This window comes from Sus scrofa, chromosome 1, assembly GCF_054392235.1.
Source record: "Sus scrofa isolate SSC_HxYL_T2T_F1_AM1 chromosome 1, Sscrofa_HxYL_maternal_Yorkshire_Landrace_v2.0, whole genome shotgun sequence".
NCBI lineage: Eukaryota > Metazoa > Chordata > Mammalia > Artiodactyla > Suidae > Sus > Sus scrofa.
The window spans coordinates 172,059,286-172,072,401 of record NC_139383.1 but is presented as its reverse complement, the minus strand read 5'-3'; the positions used below and the strand labels follow the sequence as shown (position 1 = coordinate 172,072,401).

At 41.5% G+C, this 13,116-nt stretch overlaps 1 long non-coding RNA gene across 2 annotated transcripts in view; it reads left to right on the top strand.

The window, feature by feature from the left end:
* The first annotated feature begins 661 nt into the window (after positions 1 to 661).
* Positions 662 to 13,116, top strand: part of LOC146406846 (uncharacterized) — a 63,379-nt gene continuing 50,924 nt past the window's right edge. Inside the window, exon 1 of one of the 2 annotated variants that reach the window (XR_014816478.1) lies at positions 662 to 798. This is a non-coding gene — a long non-coding RNA (uncharacterized LOC146406846). The remainder of the gene's footprint in view (positions 799 to 13,116) is intronic. The other variant, XR_014816477.1, reaches the window with a different exon arrangement.

Sequence of the window (13,116 nt, the reverse complement as noted above, 5' to 3'; positions counted from 1 at the left end):
AGTATAGCTCTCCTTTTCCCCATTCACACACCTCTCCTGAGTATGAACAGCAACCAGACCCTGGAGAGAAGTGGGTTACAGTCTTAAAGGTTCATTTTAAAAGCTGACTTCTGGAAACTCGCAACCTAATTCCTCCTGGGAAGAAGGACATGGGGCAGTTAGATTCTAGGACTGCCTACTAACGTGATGTATAAATCTGCCCAAAATAGGGTCCTGAAGGATCTGCCTCAAGTCCCTCTAACCAAAATGAAAACACCAGGTTTAAGAAACGTTACAAAACTGAGCAAAGGAGGATCACATCTTTACCGGGGATCTTCTGAACCAGGCAGAAAATCCAGGAACTACATAGCATTTCAGCGCCTTCAATGGCATCTTTAAAAACAAACAGTCCTCAGATGTTCCCACTTGTGGTTCAAAAGGCAGCTGAACCCCCGGGAGGGAGAAGTGTGAGATCATTCATAAATGCGTGTTTACAGTTCTTGGATGGAAAGTCACTAAGCCTCTCATGCAAGTACCTGGCACTGGACTCTGCACAACCTCAGCAAGCAAAAGCCTTGAGGGTCTGGGCCGCACAGGACACGTGGACTTAATGACTCACCCCATTGCCTGCCGCCCCACCCCCAGCCTTGGCCTCTGGGATCCTTCTCTGCTCTGTTAGAGCCTCGCTTTCTCAGCTGCACTTGTTGTGTGCGCTGATGAAGGATGGAGAAACTACCTCATTGAGTCTCCACTGGCATTTTCCTGGATGCCCCGAGGATGTGAATATTCACGCATCCACGATGACCTTCTGGACCACAGGTCAGGCTGGTAGCAGGAACTAGTTCCAAATTTTTCTCCTGTATATTTTCCTGACTCCTCCTCTCTGTCTTCCTTAGAACCTGTTCGCCCACCTCCTCGGTGGAATTGACCCCTCCCACCTGCCTGCCATCCTTGCTGATATGTCCCTCCGAGGAGTACCTCTACCACTCTCATACCTGTTCTGTCTTCTTCCGCCGAGAAATGATACTGTGGGCTGGGACTTTGTCTCACTTTCCTTTAGTGTTCTGGTCGAATATACTGGCAGGCACTCAGAAAATGTTCAATAAATGAGGAAAGATCTATTAGTGTGGTTGACTTTAAGATAGAGGAGCGAGTCACGGAACCAACTTCAGCTCCCAACTTGCTTTGTTTCCAAAATGCCCACACATACGGCAACGTGTCTGGTTTGATGTGGTTTTATATTCGTTTTTTTCTCTACCTCCGAAAACATAAAGAATGGTACTTTGATACAGAACATCTTCTCAATTTAGGGAGGGGATTACTGTACTAGGCTTACAGAATTTTAAATTAATTCCTCTTTTGTGAATTCCCCTTCCAGTTACTAAGTAATTGAGTCATAGGCATGAAATGTACTGCATGTGAAATATAGTCAATAATGCTGTAATATCTTTGTATAGTGACAAATGGTAACTAGTTATCATAGTGATCCTTTTGTAATGTACAGAAATATTGAATCACCATGTCATGTACCTAGTGTCGTAGGCCAATTATACTTCGAAAACAAACTAATAGAAAAAGAGATTGTATCTAGCTTTATATCTAGGTCTTTAATCCATTTTGAGTTTATTTTTGTGTATGGTGTTAGGAATTGTTCTAATTTCATTCTTTTACATGTGGCTGTCCAGTTTTCCCAGCACCACTTACTGAATGGTCTGTCTTTTCTCCATTGTATATTCCCGCCTCCTTTGTCATAGATTAGTTGACTGTAGGTGTGTGGGTTTAATTCTGGGCTTTCTATCCTGTTCCACTGGTCTATATTTCTGTCTTTGTGCCAGTACCATATAGTTGTAATGACTGCAGCTTTATAGTATCGTCTGAAGTCAGGAAGCCTGATTGCTCCAGCTCCATTTTTCTTTTTCAGGATGTCTTTGGCTAGTCTGGGTCTTTTGTGCTTCCAAACAAACTTTAAAATATTTTGTTCGAGTTCTGTGAAAAAATGTCCTTGGTAATTTGATAGGGATTGCATTGAATCTGCATATTGCCTTGGTTAGTGTAGTCATTTTGATAATATTGGCTCTTCCAATCCAAGAGCATGGTATGTCTTTCCATCTGTTTGTGTCATCGTTGATTTCTTTCATCAGCGTCTTACAGTTTTCAGAGTACAGGTCTTTTGTCTTTTTAGGTAGGTTTATTCCTTCTATAGTGCTGTATGTCAAATATATCACAATAAAACTGGAAGAAAAAATATGTAATTAAAAATAGATTTTTTTATTTGAAAGGACTTAAATGAGAAGAAAATTGATTTCACCACAAACTCTAGAATAGCTTTCTAAACAGTGTTAAGTAAATAACAATATCCCTAAAATTCAGATTCCAAAGCCAATGTCCAGTGCATCATCTTAATGCATTGTATGCATGTACTTAGAATATTATTTTCCTGGAATGAGCTCTTCTCTTTGTGCTAAAGATGTAGTTTTGGATCCAGAAATTCAAAGTAAATTTTAGGAAGACTCTATTAGGTATGTTTATTGTGCACAAGAACACATGCGTCAGGGAGTTCTCATGACATATGCAAAGGAACCAGCACTGTCACTGCAGCGGCTTGGGTCACTGCTGTGACACAGGATTGATCCCTGGCCCAGGAACTTTTGCATGCTGCAGTGTGGCCAAAAAGAAGAAAAAAAAAAGAAAGAAAGAAAGAAACAAACAAACAAACACATGTCAAGGCTGGACTAAATTTTGCAGTAAAATGCATTGATGAAATACCTTCTACAACTATTGTTTTATAAAGGTCTTTAACATGTAGCCCTTTCTTATTCTGGCAATATTGAATTCAGATGAAGATTCCTCCATGCTTTAGTAATCATGAGTACATATTCATACCTTGATAAGCTCGGGACAAATTTATGGTTTACAAAAATAACCTTTGGGGCAGAACCTGCTCATGAATAGATAGACAGATCCTACAGGTGGAAATGATTAGGAAACTGATATAGAGAAAATGGGCAATGTGGTATTTTTTTCTCCTGCCTTGAAATAAATTTAAAGATAAATTTTAGGAGTTCCTGCCATGGTGCAATGGGTTAAGAATCTGCAGCAGCTTGGGTGGCTGTGGAGTTGGATCCTTGGTCTGACTAAAGATCTGGTATTGCCATTGCTGTGACGTAGTTTGTAGCTGTGGCTCAGATTCAATCCCTGGCCCAGAAACTTCATGTGCCTTGGGTGTGGCCATTAAAAAAAAATTAAGATATAGAGGCAATAAGAAGACCACTGTTACAATAGAAACTGTTGCATATATTTCCAAATATTCTCTAAGCTCTTGAAGGCCACTTTCTGGTTAAATTAAAGGGTTTGGTCTCCTTTGTTACAATATCAGGTCATATAAAAGAAATTCAAGAACTATGGAGGAATGATTTAAGGGCAGAAAGACCTCCTTCAGATTTCTTAAAGCATCATGCAGTTGTCTGCCTACACTAACCATACCTGTGACCAGCCTGAGTCTAAGGCCTTTGTGGGATATTTTCAGGGCACAGTGCATAGGGGAAGCCAGTTCTATTTGCAGTAAACTGATATTACTTAAAAGGTATGGGTGTGTGTTGGGGGAGGTGGTATATGTGTACCAGATTCTGATGATTCCTTGTGGCCTCAGAACCACTCCTGCACCTGCCCTTGGGGTCCTCAATCTGGCTGGTGCCTAGCAAACCCTACTGACAGGAGAAATGGGAGGGGGGGAGCTTACATATGAGTGTGTATGTCTTTAATATGTATATGTACATATTATATGTATATATAGATGAAGATACATACATATCTTTGCAAGTTTTCTACTAGAGGCATGTGTTATCAGAAAATATCCTTTTTATAAAGAAGAGAGGGGAAGAGTTGTGGGGAAGGACTTTTTCTCAGTATATCTGAAGCCACAATGAAGAGTGAAAGCCCTGTGTGTTTTCATCACTGCAAAGGACCAAATAGGCTGAAACTGAAACACAAGAGGTTTCCATTAAAAAGGGGGAAGATAGGAGTTCCTGTCGTGGCTCAGCTGTAATGAATCTGACTAGCACACACAAGGATGCAGGTTCAATCCCTGGCCTTGCTCAGTGGGTTAAGGATCTGGTGTTGCCGTGAGCTGTGGTGTAGGTTGCAGACAAGGCTCAGATCTGGTGTTGCTGTGGCTGTGGTGTGGGCCGGCAGCTGCAGCTCTGAATGGACCCCTAGCCTGGGAACCTCCATACGCCTCAGGTACAGCCCTAAAAGACAAAAATAAGTAAATAAATACGGGAAGATAGCATACTGGGGTGGGGGGTGGGGGGGAGATGGTTCCTGGTCTGATAAAGGACCGCTCTTTCTCCTCTATAACGGAGACAGCTTGTCCTTCAAACTTAAGTCATTGCATCTTATTCTGACCATAGCAAAGATGAAAAACAATTGGCCTATCTTTTTATCCACCCTTTAAAATAGACCTACAGGAGTTCCTGTCATGGCACAGTGGAAATGAATCCGACTAGGAACCATGAGGTTTGGGGTTCAATCTCTGGTCTTGCTCAGTAGTTTAAGGATCTGGCATTGCTGTGGCTGTGGTGGAGGCCAGCAGCTGTTAGCTCCGATTGGACCCATAGCCTTGTGAACCTCCATATGCCTCAGGTGTGGCCCTAAAAAGCAAAAAAAATAAAAAGTAAAATGGACCTACACTCTTTTCTTTGAGATGGCACAGCATGGGTCTTCAGAAAGTGTAAAAGTTCTTACCATTTTGTTGCAGAAGGAGGACCCTTTCCAGGGTCCAAGAATGGGCTCTTGTCTAACACTCAGAAATGAATTGTCAGAGGAGACACATGGACTGACAATGCAAGAGGCTTTATTAGGAAGGAGTGCCCAGCTGGAAAACAACAGGGTGAGGGAATCCAGGAGAACTGCTCTGCCATGTGCCTCACAGTCTCTGGTTTTATTGGAATGGAGTTAGTTTCCGGGTTGTCTCTGACCACTCATCTTTCCTGGCCTGTGCTTGGTCTGACCCAACGTCCTTCCTGGTGGCCTGCACACCTCCCAGCCAAGATGCATTCCAGTGCCAAAGATCCTGGTGGTTGGTTGTCTCCTCTCCCTAATCCTCCTGGTTAGTCTTCAGGGCAGCACCGTGTTCCTCATCAGGGCCTCCTGCCGTGAGTCGGCTCATGTGAGCAGCTATTATTGTGCCTGGACAAGGTGGGCAGTTTTGGTCAATGGTCCCCTAACAATTTTACAGACTCTGGGGTGAAGGGGGATCCTAGGTAGAAAGATCAGATAATATGAGGAGGTCAGAAACTTGTGTTCTCACCAGAAAAGGACTGGTTGGTGGGCCAGCAGATGCCCTTGCCCTGCTCCGATCACCACATCAGCACTCTCTTGCGAGCAGCTGACTGCACACCGCAGATCCTGAAAAGTTTGCCGTGAGATTGTGTCTTTCCTGCAAAATCGACTTGAAATATAATATTATTTCCTCTTTTTTTTTGGTCAAGCCCATGACATTTGGAAGTTCCCAGGTGAGGGACTGAACCGATGCCACCTCGGTGACAATGCCGAATACTTAACTGCTAGGCCACTGGGGAACTCCCATGTAATGCTATTTCTTTTTTTTTTTTTTTTTTTTTTTGTCTTTTTGCTATTTCTTGGGCCGCTCCCGTGGCATATGGAGATTCCCAGGCTAGGGGTCTAATCGGAGCTGTAGCCACCGGCCTACACCAGAGCAACAGCAACACGGGATCTGAGCTGAATCTGCAACCTACACCACAGCTCACGGCAACGCCAGATCGTTAACCCACTGAGCAAGGGCAGGGACCGAACCCGCAACCTTATGGTTCCTAGTCGGATTCGTTAACCACTGCGCCACGACTGGAACTCCTGTAATGCTATTTCTACAGAGCAACTCTGTGTTATCTAATAAGACAGTCCTAGCAAAAGTCCCATGGAAGCCAATTTTCAGCCGAGTTTGCTCTAGAAGAGCTGGAAATCTTCAGAACTATCCAATTCAAAGCTTTGTTTACTGTTTGATTTCCAAAGATTCCTTCCTTCCTTGGCTTTTAAAGGATTCAGAGCAGTTACAAGGCACAGCATGGTGCCTTGTGTATATCAGAAAGAGTGGATCTGGTTCTAGAGTTTACTTGAGTCTGACAATAGATGATCTTGCCTTGGGCTGTTCTGGTTACTCCAGAAGACCAAGCTTGGAATTTCCAGAGCTCAGCTTTGCTGGCATTTATTCCTATGAGAGAGAAATTGAGTGGAAGAGGGTCAGCAAGTTTTCCACAAACCTTAAAAGAAGAATCTGAGGCAGATCGTGTGCTCAATTCAGCAGGGAGAAGCCAGCTCCTCACCACCTCCAGCCCTTAGTACTGGTGACTTTATGCTGAATAGAAAATTACTCAAAAGGTTTTGAGAGAGATGTAAAAATCATTGCAGTCAAATTTATTTTAATGATTTCTTTCATTCTGGATTTGACTAGAAATGTTTGTTGCTGATCTAGGCTGAGAAATGTTTGTTGAGAAATGTTTGTTGCTGATCTAGGCTGAGTCCAAATGGTCAATTCAATGAAAAAAAACCCTAAAGGGGCAAAAGGACACTATGATCACTGCTATATGATCATACATGTTGGATGACCACTGGCAGGGCCAAAGCATCCCTGGGCTACACAGTACTGGAAATAGCCCTTGACACATGACTTTCACTCTGGCTCTATGCGCTTGCTTTTACACAGAAGTGGCTTTAATATATACGTGGCTCATTAATTTTAATTTTCATAGGGATGAAAAGTTGCCAGCTACTAAGTGGAAAAAGCACTGAACTAAGAGTCATGGCCACTCTCTGTCTCTGTGAACTTGAACTAGTCACAACCTCACCTAGTCTCACCTTTTCCAACTATGAAATGAGAACAACATCCACCCCACCCAACTCACCTTATCTGTAAAGGATTACGCGACGCTCTAACCTATTTATTTAATAGACAGTTATATAGGACTTACTACATCCCAGGAAGCTATATGAACTCATTTAATTCTTTTTTTTTTTTGTCTTTTTGCCATTTCTTGGGCCGCTCCCGCAGCATATGGAGGTTCCCAGGCTAGGGGTCGAATCAGAGCTGTAGCTGCCAGCCTATGCAAGAGCCACAGCAACGCAGGATCCAAGCTGCGTCATCGACCTACACCACAGCTCATGGCAATGCCAGATCCTTAACCCACTGAGCAAGGGCAGGGATCGAACCTGCAACCTCATGGTTCCTATGAGATTCGTTAACCACTGCACCACGACGGGAACTCCTCATTTAATTCTTATAACAATCCCATGAAGGAGGCACTGTTATTATTACCCCCATTTCTCATATGAAGAAACTGAGACACAGAATTTAATGAACTAAAAATGTTAAAGTGTAAATTATTAATATCAAGAATTGTTGTTTTCTTCTAAATACAAAAGCAAGCTAACATATCTCTCACAATTCTGATTTCTATCCCCTAAATAAATTTCCCACAAAGACTCAGGGTTTCTTGGATTTAGCTAGATTTGCCTCTCTATGTTGGGTTTTCCTATTGTTATAGGCTAAACTATGTCTCTTCAAAATTCATATGTTGAGTCCTAAAACCCTGGTACCTCAGAATATGATTGTATTTGGAGATAGGAACTTTAAAGAGGTAATTAACATTAAATAAGATCTTTAGGGTAGGCCCTAGTCCAATATGATGTCCTTACATAAGAAGAGGAAGTTAAGGAGTTCTTGTTGTGGTGCAGCGGAAACGAATCCAACTAGTGTCCATGAGGATGTGGGTTCAATCCCTGGCCTTGATCAGTGGGTCAGGGATCTGACGTGTTGCCATGAACTGTAGTGTAGGTCATAGACTCAGCTCAGATCCCGCATTGCTATGGCTATGGGCTAGGCCAGGAGCTACAACTCCAATTCGACCCCTAGCCTAGGAACTTCCATATGCCTTGGTTGCAGCCCTAAAAAAAAAAAAAGAAAGAAAGAAAAAAAGAAAAGAATGAAAATTAAGACATAAACACTGTGAAGACACCAGGGAAAGTCAGCCATGGCCATCCACAATCCAAGGAGGGAGCTCTTAGAAGAAACCAATTGTGCTGAAACTTTGGTCTATCCTCTGGCCTCCAGAATTGTGGGAAATAAATTTCTGTTGCTTAAGCCCCCTAGCGTGTGGTACTTTGTTATGTCAGTCTGAGAGCTAACTGTATGTGTCAACTTGATTGGCCCATGGATGCCCAGATAGTTGGTTAAATATTTCTTTTTGAATGTCTTAGGTAGACTGTTTCTCAATGATATTATTATTATTTTTGGTCCGCATCATGCATGGGCTTGATGTGGGATCTTAGTTCCCAGACCAGGGATTGAACCTGAGCCGCAGCAGTGAAAGCACTGAGTCCTAACCACTAGACCCCAAGGGAACTCTGAGATTAACATTTAAATCAGTGGCCCAAGGGGAGCAGATTGCTCTCCCCCAAATGAGTGGCCTCATCTATTCTGTTGGGGGCTTGAATAGAATAATAAATGCTGAAAACTTAGAATCAGCTCTCTCTGCCTGACTGTCTTCAAGTTGGGACGTCTGTCTTCTCCTGCCTTCATTCTCAAACTCAAACTAGAACTTACACTATTGGTTCTCTTAGTCCTGAGGCCTTTAGACACAGATAGATGCTACATCACCAGCTCTCCTGGGTCTCCAGCTGGTCAGCTGTACCTCTTAAGAATTATTAGGCTCCATACTCACAAGAGCCAATTCCTTACAGTAAAACTTTTTATGTATCTATATCTATATATCTCCTATTGGTTCCATTTCTCTGGGGACCCCAGACCAATATACAGCCCTAGCAAACTAATACATCTACCCTCAAAGTTTTTGCTTGGGATGTTCATCTTAGCCTATCAAAATCTTATCCAAAATAACTCATTTACTTAAATATCTGTAGTTAAAGAGGAAAAATCAAGCACTTATCATGAATTTCCTATAAGCACTCTACCCCTGGGTAACCAAATACTAGATATGGAAAAGTTTCTCTTCTTAGAAGTATTATAGCTAATAGAGAAATACAGAATGATAAGACTGGAATATCACCATCGTAGATCTAGGCTTTGAACATCAATAGCTATAAATATAACAAAAGGAGTCTGGAGTTCCTGTTGTGGCTCAGCGGAAACAAATCTGACTAGCATCCATGAAGACTCAGGTTTGATCCCTGGCCTTACTCCGTGGGTTAAGGATTCAGCATTGCTGTGAGCTGTGGGGTAGGTCTCAGACATGGTTCGGATCCTGCATTGCTGTGGCTGTGGCAAAGGCCAGTTGCTACAGCTCTGATTTGACCCCTAGCTTGGGAACCTCCATATGCTGTGGGTGCAGCCCTAGAAAAGGCAAAAAGACAAAAAAAAAAAAAAAAAAAAAGGAGTCTGTGCACCTCCTGATGGAAGAACAGACATCATCCATGAAGGCATCTTGTTAGAAAACAAAAAAAAATTGAAACTAAATCTGATCAAACTTCTAGATCCAAATACCAGTTTAAAGAAAACACAGAGAATTATAAAATGAAAGAAGAGATGTCATAACTGATACAGAAAAACAAAGGACTGTAAGAGACTACTATGAATAATTATGTGACAAAAAATTGGATAACGTGGAAGAAATGAACTAATTCCCAGAAACATACAACCTACTAAGACTGGGTTGAGAAATAGAAAATCTGAACAGGCCAATAATGAGTAAGGGAATTGAATCCGTAATCAAGAGTCTCCCAACTGAGTGCTCTCGTGGCTTAGCTTTGATCTCTGGCCTGAGAACTTCCACATATGAAGGGCACAGCCAAATAAAAACCTCCCAACTATTAAAAATCCAGGACCAGATGGCTTCACTGCTGAATCCTACCAAACATTTAATGAAGAATTAATGCCAATTCTTTTCACACTCTTCCGAAATATGGAAGGAAATTCAACATTTTCAGACTTCATTTACTAGACCAACATCACCTGGATACCAAAGCCAGACAAGGACACTATAAGAAAAGAAAATTACAGGCCTCATAAACAGATACACAAAAATCTTCAGCAAAATACCAAAAGATCGAATTCAATAGCACATTAAAAGGATCAAACAACATGATCAAGTGGAATTTATCCATGAGATACAAGGATGGTTTAAATCAATTAGGTAAATCAATAAATGTGATACACTATATTAACAGAATGAAATCATGTGATTATCTCAGTAGATTTGGAGAAAGCATTTAACAAAGTAAAACATCCTTTCATGATAGAGACTATCAACAATTTAGATTTAGAAGGAAGGAATGAAACAATATAATAAAGGCTATATATATATATATATATATATACATATACACACACATATACTGTGCATGCATATGTCCCATTCTTCGCACCTTCAGCAGATCCTTGCTGTTATAATATTTTATTCTATTCTAAGTATAATTTTATTATAATGTAATTATTAGTATAACCATGGATAGTTATAATAGCTCTTTTATTATAGCTATGAGTTTATTATATTTAAATGCTCATCAACTTTATACAAAAATAGAATTTGGGGGAGTTCTGTTGTGGTACAGCGGGTTGTCACTGCAGTGGCGTGGGTTTGATCCCTGGCCTGGGAACTTCCGCAAATTGCCGGCATGGCCAAAAAATAAAAATAAGATAATAGAATTTTTAAATTCTAACTGTCATTGTTTTGCTTTAAGCAAGATACAGCATTTCTATAAGATTATTGGCTTTTTGCATTTAATATTCTGCTTAATTTCTCCGTTGACTTTTTTTTCTTTTGTTTTTTTAGGGCCTTACCTGTGGCATATGGAGGTTCCCAGGCTGGGGGTCCAATTGGAGCTATAGCTGGCAGCCAACACCACAGCCACAGCAACACAGGATCCGAGCGTGTCTGCGACCTACACCACAGCTCACAGCAATGCTGGATCCTTAACCCAGTGAACGAGGCCAGGGATCAAACCCATGTCCTCAAGGCTAGTAGTTGGGTTCTTTAACAGCTGAGGCATGTCAGGAACTCCCTCTATTGATTTTTAAAAAGTTAATTTGTAAAAGGTACAGAGAAAATAGTATCGCCATCCGGTTATGGTTATAATAGTCAAACTTTCTGGTATCTGCTCAGCCCATGGTGATCCTTGTTCTCTAACAGCCCCACAGGTGCCCCCGGGGACCCTCAGCCGTGTGTGTTCCATGTGTCCATGGGCCCCTGGCCACAACCGTCTGGATTAGGAACTGACAGGTAGAAACATTGAGCCACTAAGATTCTCTGTCATAGGGACTAGGAATCAGAATGAAAAGTCAGCTTCCGGATGTGGGCAGAAATGAAGACTTACAGGAGTTCCCGTAGTGGCTCAACTGGTTAAGAACCCAGGGAGATGGGTTAAGAACCCACTAGAATCCATGGGGATGCTGGTTCAATCCCTGGCCTCACTCAATGAGTTAAGGATTTGGTGTTGCGGTGAGCTGTGGTGTAGGTTGGCAGCTGCAGCTCCAATTTGACCCCTAGCCTGGGAAATTCCCCATGCCGCAGATGTGGCCCTAAAAAGAATAAAAGAAAAAAGAAATGAAGACTTATAAACTCAAGAGCTGTTAGGTGAGAAAGAAGGTGGGAAAGACATCTTGAGAAAAAAAAAAAAAAAAAAAAGACGGAAGCACCAGGGTAGGCTGGAAAATGAGTGACAGGAGACTCTGTGGTCCCAGGACAGCTCTGCGAGTGTCACTTCATTCCCTCATTCCCAATGCTTTCTTGCCCTGGGTCCAGCTTTCCTGAGGATGCTCCTGTCCGAGGATGCTCCTGTCTCTGAGTCTGTGAATCACCCCTGTTCTTTCTTTGGTCACGAGCCAGCTTGAGTGGATTATATGCAACCAAAGGAAACATGAGAATTTTGCACACATTCTTTTGATTTGCCTTTGTTTATGATTCTTGAATCATGGATAAAAAACTTTTTTTTAACTTGGGGTTAAGTCAAATGTAGCTCTCATTTCCTTTGTAAATTTTGCTGTTAGTCTTCAAACAGCCATTTGTACCTCAAGATTATATAAATATTCATCTATATTCTTTTTTTAATTTTTTGTTTGTTTTTCTTTCTTTGTTTATTACCTTTGCTGTGTTTTTCTTTGGTTCTTATGTGGTTTTATTTTTTCCATTAAAATGTCAAATCAGTCTGGGGTATTTTTACAGTATCAGGTGTGTAGTACAAGACAGGCTTCAATCTTTACTTTTTTTCAAAAGTTAAAGCAAAAGAAGCTTAAGTTTGAGAAAAAGCCCTGGAATGCTGTTTCATATCTAGACTAGTCCCAGTTCCTTTATAACTGATCTTTTGGTTTCTGAAAACCTTGACTCTCTATTACACTTCTTCTGAAGTTGGTCCTTTGCTCTTGGCTTGTTCTATCTTCATGAATTCCCGGACATGAGAAGAAAAAAAAAGTAGTAGTGATTGATTTCCTTCTGAGAGTTTGTTCCATATATTGGCACCCTGGGAGTGGAGCCTATAGTTCTTATATTCCTAATCTATCCATCTCTCTCTATTAATGTCTCCCAGTCTCTCGTGCCTAAAATAAATTCACTGTAATCAGCTTTTATCCCCCTTTATTATATTCCTGGCATCTAGTGCAATAAAGGCTCCTCTAGACAATAACAGAACCTAGGACATTGTGTTCCATTTTTATGACGAGATGCATATTTCCCAACAAGAGAAGCAAAGCCCTCATTTCAAAAGATTGAATGGATGGTACTTATAAAACATTCCAGCTGCTTAAATGAAGGGCACTGCAAAAGTCGGCTCAAACTATTAGTTGGCTCTGAACCCAAAGCATGTTCATTTGATTGCGAATTGGATTAGCTTTTGCTTATTTGAAGCTCTTGCCTCTCATCATTTTGTTCTAAGAGAGGAAAATGTGTTAGAAGTCAGGTCGGCCCGCAGTTCAATCTGCCAAGCAAGGGTCTACACTTCCAGGGAAGGCAGCCCCTTTCTCACAGGCATATTTTTAACAATCAGGTGTAGAGAGGAGTAGCTGTGTCTGTGCCAATTTGCCTCTTAATCCATGGGTCCAACTTCCATGGTCCCATCTTTCTGTGAATATTTTGCCTCAGTTGGAATCTCATTTAGTTCCTATTTCATCTCTTT